Source organism: Sinocyclocheilus rhinocerous, unplaced genomic scaffold, assembly GCF_001515625.1.
Source record: "Sinocyclocheilus rhinocerous isolate Xijiao unplaced genomic scaffold, SAMN03320098_v1.1 scaffold1013, whole genome shotgun sequence".
NCBI lineage: Eukaryota > Metazoa > Chordata > Actinopteri > Cypriniformes > Cyprinidae > Sinocyclocheilus > Sinocyclocheilus rhinocerous.
This window is the reverse complement of record NW_015642049.1, coordinates 349,207-358,898: the sequence shown is the minus strand read 5'-3', so window position 1 is coordinate 358,898 and position 9,692 is coordinate 349,207. Positions and strand designations below refer to the sequence as shown.

The window sequence follows — 9,692 nt, the reverse complement described above, 5'->3', positions numbered from 1 at the left end:
TAACAAGGAACAATACTTCTACAGCTTTCATTAATCTTAATGTCACAAATGGACTCTTGTAAAGTGTTACCATTTCATTTCAACAGTCATGCTTAAAGATGGCCATCTTTAAATATCTACACAAAGGCAATAGCATTGAAATTACATACATATGGATATTGTATGTATACTCTCTGACTGTATTTGCTTATATTTTAGAACACTTAACGATTATCTAATCAAAATAACAAAATATGTTAGTCACACACTGGGCAAAAGTGCAGCGCTGTATCTGACAGTTCGCATGTATCGACTGGACGTGTCGCATACAATTCAAGCAGCAGTCTAAAACAGTTTGTATAATCACCAAACAGGCAAAAGTTTACTTCAAGTTTGAACAAAGTGGCATATATGAATTTGAAGTTCAGTTTTTAAAAAAACAGAGCGAATGGAAAGAGAAAGCACAATCTATATTATAATGAAGCATACTTTATTAGAGCCACAGAAAGACAAATGTTTAGCTGAAAAACGCACAATACACAGTTTTACAGCCTAGGGTAAAGTGAATTCACTATGTACATTAACAGCGATTTGGGACTAATTTAATGTAAATCTCTGTGAATGGCGCTCTGTGGTTCGGCAGGATTTCTGTCGGCTGCATGAACATATCAGTTTGCTTTCTCACTTCACTAGCTTTAAATCTGCAACTTTGCAGACTAACAAATGAATTAATGTGACCAGCTGGATATAAACTAATGCAAATAGATGGTAACAATCGTGACATTGAACATTTGGGTCAGATTTGCGTGTGTTTTGGTCACATTATTTTTGAGGTAATGCTAATGTTCGCGTCCTCTCAGCCTTGATGGCAAACATACTGCTGTACTTTCTCTACTAATGCAGCATTTAGACAACAAATTATTTACTTTATAATAGGGCTGAAACGATTAGTTGACATTATTAATAACGTCGACAATAAAAAATTGTCGACAAATCTTTCTGTTGTCGAGTAGTCGTTTGATCTCATATGACCTAATGTAAGAGCCTGCAATAACGTGGTTTAACCAGTGTGGCACTGTAGCGCAAGACTGTAATTCAGCCTTCCTGATGCAATTCAAGAGAAGAAGATAGAGCTTCAGCGCAAACGCAGCCAAACCTGAAGGGCTTTTCACACTGAAAGCGGAAATTTGGCGCGAATGTTCGGCGCGATTACGCTTTTGAATCTAAACAATAGATCCCTATGGGGCTATTCACACCAGGCGCGATCTTTCGCGGTGCGAAAAAGCAAGGATTTTTTTTTCGTCCCGTGTGTCGATTTTTTTCCCCGTCGCTCCACAATGAAACGGGACGTCCAATCAGATTTGAGCTTAGATCACGTGCTCAGAGCAGCTGCTGTTGCACGAGTGGTGGCGCTGTTTCGAAAATCAGTGTAAATCAGTGTACTGCAGTAAAGTCCAGTCAAGTCAATTTATATAACTCAGTACTTTATGCAATAGATAGCCTTAAATCAAGCAGCTTTACAGTGTTAAACATGAAAAACCAGAGTCAGTGTTGCTTTTAGTTAGAATTAAAACTTGATTTTCTGTTATAAATCAGCTCTCCAGGGTGCAGCTAGGTAATGTTCTTTTTATTAGTGGGAAAAAATATTTAATTAAAGTTATAATTTGGTTTGCAGAGATCAAAGCTTGATCTAGCTTAGGACTGTTTTGATTATCATTACCCTATAAGGTATTTTAAGAGAGATTATATTGTGAATAAAATAGTTTATCAAAAAATAAAACGTCTTATCACTTACCTTTATTTTGTTTCTTATCCATATGACTTACAAAAGGAGATGTTAGGCAGAATGATGTGTCATTCAGTTACTTTTTCATTTAGCTAATTAAATGGTGAATAAGAGAGTTTCACTGTCATCTCATTTTGTGTGCCAAATATATTTATTTGTATAAATTAATTGCATAATTGTAATTACATAATGACTTTTAATAGCTGAAGTGATTACCTTAATTTATTTGTTAGAATTTGTATAACTAAATATTTTAACTAATTGCAAAAGCTGAATAATCAATAAATAAATGTCTACTGATTAATCAGTGTAATGATAATTGATCAGTCGATTAATCATTCTAATAATCGTTAGATTAATTGATTATCAAAATAATCGTTTGTTGCAGCCCTACTTTATTATGATAAGAAAATATGCACTATAATATAGTATTGTTCCAGCAATCAACTATCTGTGCAAATTAATTGGCAAAACCGATCAATCGGTTGACCTCTAGTCCATATCACAGCAGAAAGTGGGCTAGTGGAAGACCAGCGCTGCTGTTAGCATTTTTTCCTCCCTCTGGCCGTGAACTCACTCAGATATGTGATGTGAATTCATCAGTGTGTGTGATGCCCGTTTAGAGCGCAAGAAGGCCTCTGGTGTGCCGCCTGTCTCTCCATGCCCACTGATGTCACTCGTGTATGTCTGACCTCACTCATTCAAACAAGTCATCGGGGGTCAACCCAATATTAGTCATATTCTGTTGTTCTTCTGTACTCCCATGCACCATATCCAGAATACAACAAAGTAGAGCACACTGTGGGAAACTTGACTGAACCAGTTCAGTGTTTTTGCCCATTATTTCATATTGTATTTTTTCTGTCAAATTTAGTTGAGGGATGGCTTTTCCACAGGACTAGAAATTGGAATACATGCTTTTGGTAGTCATGTTGCCTAGCAACTGGCAGGCATTTCATTGAGTGCTGTAAGATCTACGTTGCATTGTGGTGGATACAGAGAGGGAGTTAAAAATTTTAGATGTTCATTTGATTCTGAATTCATGAAATTACATTTTTATTCTTGCTCTTTTTGCTTTGTAATGTTTACTAAGCCAATAGAATTTGATGCTTGTTTTTCATATAGGTTTATACCTTAAATAGACATATTCACCTCTCATCTTGCTTGTGCAATTTAAGCATAGACTGATAACTGTCTACACTGACTTAGTTTTAAACATGACTTGTGGTAAATGCTGTTGGAATTTGACGGATTTAGCATATAGGTTGGTAGCAAAACTGTGTCACGGGAAATGACAGCAGAATCCTTCCATGGAAACAACCTCAGGAAGTGCGTTCTTATCTCACAGTGTGTTTAGCTCGACATGAAATCCTAAGAGACCCCTTTTCCACCAACAGAATGCTGGTGCCAAAGCCAGTGCCCAAACCTGGAACCATTCTGGGATGAGTATCCTGTACATTGATGTAACTCGCTGATTAGCTGCCATAGTGTGATGCATTGTTGAAGAAACTAACTAGCTAGTCATGACTGTTTACCAAAACAGTCGCATCTCCGTCATTTGAACCACGTTGACACTACAATATACGACTGTTGGTAATGATGTTATGCAAAGGTGGTGGAGTAATAATGTCTACGAGATCACAATATCAGAAAATTCTGTCGTCCTTTACTCACCTTCAAGTTGTTCCAAACCAGACTTTCTTTGAAGTATATTAGTGAAGAATGTTGGTAACCAAACAGTTGACACCATTGACTTCCATAGTATGGAAAAAAAAATTAGAGATGCACCGATTGCAATTTTCTTGGCCGATTCCGATTTTTTTGGAAGTGTGACCTGCCGATAATCGATTTTTGCCGGTTCCGATTTTCTTTCTAAGAAATATAAGAAGCTGCATCTGAAGTGGCATTAGATGCATTTACACAGACAGTTTGATGAAGCTGAGGGAACTATTTTCGTCAGCGAAATTGAGCAAAAACAGTCAATATTTTCAATTGTCACTTAATTTTAACTTCTTGTTTATTGAAATACTATTGTATAAAATCAGTGTCACATTGTGACAATCGTGTTGATATTGATATTCAGGGAAACATCGTGGCCGTATAATGTTGCTTACCTAAATCATATTTTGTAAATATCTTTTTTTTTTTCTACCGCAGTATGCATCTATACATTTCTGTGAGTTACTTTGTGTGTGCTGTCTCTCTCACACACTCACTCAGGCTGTGCAAAATACAGTTATTCAAATTGTTAAAATATACTAAGAATCACCGGCTCGCTGGACGACCCTTGATTTAAAGTGTAAACTATCAGATTTGAATTCAGCTTTAATCAGGTTGACTCAGAATTTTCAGATTCGAGTCCTTTTAAAACCTGAATGAATTAATAATAATTAATTCCCTTACAAATGAGTTAATTTCATTACACATCTTTCTCACGCGAAACGACATGTTTACACGCGACTGTGAGGGTGAGCGTGGCTGTGACGTCATTGTCGGCGCCGCTGGCAATAAAATGATCGGCTCGGAATCGGCAAGACCTGAGACTGTCCGGCCGGTCACCGATCTGAGCCGGTCATGCGAAAAATCGTCCGATTCCGATCACTGGCCGGTCAATCGGTGCATCTCTAAAAAAAATACTTTGGAAGTCAGTGATACCGTCAACTGTTTGGTTACCAGCATTCTTCAAAATATATTTTTTTGTGTTCAGCAGAAGAAAGAAACTCATACAGGTTTGGAACAAGTGGAGGGTAAGTAATTGATGACAGAAATTTCATTTTTGGGTGAACTATCCCTTTAAGTCAGCAGCTTTCCCCACTATACAATTTCTCCAAATATACATGGCATCTGATGACTAGTACTTAACTATTTTTTGCCTATTATTTTGCTTTATTTGATGTTTGATTCATCACTGGTTCCCTCGTGTGTCATACTACAGTGTTTCCTTGTGAATTTATGCACACACTTCAAAAACAGCACTGATTGTTGACACACTCAAATAAAATGTTATATAATTAAATGGAATGAAAGATAGAATGTTAACTAGCTTGTTGTTGATGAGACTCAAATCAGCTCACTCAAACTCAAATCATCCCTGTTACATTGACCTCTGTGTGACTGTACTGGCACCAACATCATATTGGTGGAAAAGGTGTAAGAGACAATAGAAACTGTTCTGTGTAGAAAATCAAGAACATAGGAAAAATGAATTATTCTTTCAAGAGCTACACCTCTTGGAGTAACAGTTAAACTAAATTCAAATGAACGTGCACTACTTGATGTATCATCTAGTACTCTTACCTGCTTTTACTTCAGATCGAAATGACACGGATAGTCAAAGTTGACAAGAATAGATTCAGTCTGCGGTTTATGACGGTTCACTCTATTTGGCCCTTTAGTCTTATTCTGTGCATGAGATGCTTTGATGCATTAGATAAAGCAGATAATAATGACATTTTTGTTTGTTTGTTTGTCTGTTTTGTTTGTTTGCTCGCTCTGTTCTTGCAGTGTATTTCTGTTCGTCATTCTTTAAGTTCAGATCTGATTTCAGTCATTTTGCGAACATGTTTGGTTCCCTTTTACTTGCATGGATTATGTTTCTTTGACTAATCACCAACTTCCTGGTCTTTTCTTGAACATGGACGTGAATTCTGAACTCAGCCCACAGTGTTCCTGCTCCCGGAGGAGTGAATTCTGCATGGTGTCAATGTTAGCTCTGGGAACGACTGCCTCTCAATGCACTGTGTTACCCAACTGACCCCTTTGCGTCCCTCCTTAGGACCCGAACCAACACACTAACTGGAACGACTTACAATTAGTTCCCAAAGCTAATTTGTTTTGAAGTGAACATGCATGGTAGACGTTGGAACCTGTGTTTATGTGTAATTTTCTCTCTTTCTGTTACAATGCTTCCCCAGCAAGGACAAGTTTGGAAGGTTTGCACAGCTTTTCACCTTCCTAAAATCTCAGTCTCCCCCTTCCCCCCGCTCTCCTACCAGTTTCATGTCCCATGATCTTTCTGTACGCAACTCACAAAAAAGGCCCTTCCCAAACTGTAGCACCTGCAGGACTCTTCTGTTTAATCTTTCTTTAAACTGATTTATTACTATTTCTTTAGTGAAAGGAGTTTCGTTTTGATTGTTTTTTTGCGGTCTTAAACTTATGCCAGTCTTACAGATGTTGAGTGGTGAGTGCTGGGTGATATAGCTTAAACATTTTCTCAATTATATCTCAAGATTTTATGTGCATTTTGACAGTATATGTTAATTAATGTATATGTTCTGAAATAGCTTATGAAGTTTTTTTTTAGGAGCCATTATTTCGACAGCCATTGTTACTTTGTATATTCAAAAATTAGTAAAAATACTAATATTTTTTCATGTTAAAATTCTAAACTACACTAAAAGATCAATAGTTTTTGTCCATGTCAGATCAATTAATGTTTATCCATGTTGTTTACTGTACATTATAATGTTGTGATGCCTAAAATCCCTTAAGCATAATAATGTACAATTTGAAATATGAATAAATGTTCATTTTCTGATGATTGCTCCTAAAATGTTTAATATTTGCTGTTATCAACGTTATATGATGACAAAAGTAAAACAAAAGTAAAAATTACTATCGCCCAGCCAAATATATGTAACTACAAACCTTTGCTACATTTGTTGGGATAATATTATTAATGCATGAGGCTTATTTTTATTTTATTTTTCCCCCCCATTTTTTCCCTTATTTGTTTGTTTTGTTTTTACCATCCTCCTTATTTTCACAAAGTTTGCTTTTAACTTCAAAGCACCAGTTGGATGTCAACTATACGATAAAGAACAAGGAAGAACATAACCAGCCATTTTTTGAGGCATAGTGTAGATTCTCTTTGGGTTTATTTACTCACTCCACTGTGATTGGCTGTGTTAAATTATCAGTGGGCACAGGAGTAATTCAGTTAATGTAAATTTAATGTTAGTGGGTTTCGTTCTGTTACCCTGAGATGATTGCCGGTTTGCATTATTTCCAGGGCCTGAGTGTCAGTTTGCTAGCCATGCGGTGTCTTTTTTTTGGGAACGACCTAATGGGTTTTGTAAAAAACACATTGTCTTACAGCACCTAGAGTCCTGTGTGTTGCCGTGCACACTGGAATGGTCTTGAGGTTCAATGCTGCGTTAGCCGTAGGTGCATGTAAAGCATCATGTAACGTGTCATGTGACCATACACACTGCCCTGCCTCAACTGCACGTCCACTGACGCGTTCCAGCTCCTTCACTCTGTAAGACACTCACCTCTTACAGAACAGCCAACCAATAAGACGCACTATCCAGCAAACCCACCATCTCTCTGTTGCTCTCTCTCTCCAGGACTGTTTCTGATCATACACTGCTGTTTGTCTTCCACTAACTACTCTCCAACTTCTCACGCAGCACTTTGTCCGTTTGAAGAACATTTTCAATCCTGTCCTCTCTCTTTTCCTCTTTTTCCCTTTTTATCTGTTTTTCCATTAGGGTTGGGAATCCAGAACGTTAACATTTTTAAAACTAGGGCTGGGTATCGTTCAAAAAATGTTGATACCGATACCTTGACTTCGATACTGGTTCCTGAACGATACTTTTTTCGATGCCAATTTTATGAAATCCATTTTAACAAGATTACATTACCTCAAAAAACTTACATTACCTCATAATTAAAACAAATTTTTTTTTTCAGTTTGTTGGGTTTTTTCAGACTCGTCTCTTGAGCCACTGCACAAAGGAACAAAATGTAACCAACACAATAAATCAGTGCAAATAGTTTTAATAAAGTTCAAATAGTTTTCAGTGCAAAATGAACAGTTTTAAGTCAGTATGTGAGGCTCACTGCTGCATGCTTAAGATCTTTAAATCACTCGGCAGTTCTTCAAAAAAATGAGCATCTCCGCTTTTTCAGGAGACAGACAAGCCCTCTCTTCACTGATGATGTCCTCAGGACTAATGTCCCTAGGCTATGTTTACGCTAGTGCGTTTTCATTTTAAAATGCATAGCTTAGACGGAATTATCATTTCTATTCACTTTCCACTGATTTACGCGATATCATTAGCTATTTCCAGCGCTGTCTGCCTGTGTTTTCTCTTCCGCGATCACTGTTCTGACTCAGAGGAAGCTCATTCGCTGCTCATATGTCAATCATATTATGTGTTCATAACCCCTCCCTGTCTCCGACGACGAGTGTGCATTACACTTCCAGGAAAACATTTACAGGGCTGAAACATGAAGCTAAGAAACGCGCGATTACGACAGCTAATGATTTGTGAGATTTTCATGAGATTCTGCCTATTTTTATTACAATACAGTGTGTTTACATGAGAAATGCTAAGCAGGTGTAGCGATTAGCTTGAATACAAAAGGCTACAAATAACATATTTCTGCAACATTATATGACCAAAACCCTCATTAGATCGCAATCGGAGGTTATTACAAACACTCGATTGTGGTTTAAAGTGAGTTTTAATATAGTATACATTTTATAAATTGTCTTATGTAGCATGATGCTACAGTGTGAATGGTCACATAACGCATTTCCTTGATGCCTCACCAGAGCCAATAGGTGTGTTTGACTTGAAGCGGCGCGGCGCTGCGCTGCGCAGAACGATTAGACAGCACGCGATTCCTTATGCTTTCGAATCGCTCTCGCGGTACTTTGATGTCAGACACCGATCGGTCTGCGCAGTGATCTGGTGATAAGTCGAACACACCTAATCACCAGAACATGATTTAGGCACATCAAGCATGCTGCACGCTTACTGGCTCACAAACGTTGACGAGATTAAAACCTTAGGTATTGAAATTTGGTACCGAACGACAAGACATTTCGATATATTCGATATTTAATAGTATCGAGGCAATTCAGTCGGTGCCTAAAAATTATCGAACACGATACCAAGCCCTATTTAAAACAAAACCCTGAACAATGTACTAAAATAGCGTTTGCGTTCTTAATTGATTGTGAAGAGACACTGTGCCCAACAAAATAATATGCTAAAAAAAAAAAAAAAATCAACAATGCGTTTTTTTTTCTTGCATCATAAATACTGGTTATAGTTTGATTCCCAAACGAATTACTCTTTTTAACTGATTGTTTTGGTCAAATGAGTCTAAAATATGTCTATATCTTTATATAATAAAATTTCTTTATTTTTACAAAGTATATTCGTTATATAGTACAATATAGTTTGAATAAATAATTTTGTGCTTCCTAAAGGGTTCTAAAAACCGTGATGACCATTGAATCATTAAATTCCTTTTGATTCCCATTCCTATTTTCCATTCTATCTGTCCTTCTTTCACTTTCAGTCTCTATTTTCAGTCTCAACATTCTGGCTCTTTCTTATTTTTTTATTTCTTCCACTGCATTTTCTAACTGTGATCAAATCCTTGCACTTTACCTCACTTTTCATCCTCTCTGATCTGTCTCAAACAGTTTGAATCTTTGTTTCATGATCAGTGGAATATCAGTCAGTTTTCTGCACGTTCACAGTGGTCCTGTTCGAGCGGTTGCACATTTAGCAGTGATGTTTTTCCGTGTTCATTGTAGGCCTGTGGAGATCCCAAGGCAAAGCCTTCTTACCTGATTGACAAAAACCTGGAGTCAGCCGTGAAATTCATCGTTAGAAAATTCCCGGCCATCGAGACACGCAACAACAACGTAAGTTTCTTTTATGAATCAAGTATGTTTTAATGACTCTGAGTGAATGTTATGATATTGATGCTTGTATAATGGTTCACTCATGTATTAGATTTTAATTCTAATTGATGTTTGATGTATTAAAGGTGCTGCAAGTGGATTTGTTTTTTTATTGTTTTTTCTAAAACCTCTTACAGCACCTTTAATCAGTCAAGATAAGTGTTGAAAGAAAGTATTGCATGTTTTCTACTGCTTTCAGTGGTGCATCAGTAAATG

At 37.0% G+C, this 9,692-nt stretch overlaps 1 pseudogene; it reads left to right on the top strand.

Annotated features, from left to right (window-relative positions):
- LOC107755359 (nck-associated protein 1-like) overlaps positions 1-9,692 on the top strand; it is a 55,040-nt pseudogene that overhangs the window by 6,155 nt on the left and 39,193 nt on the right.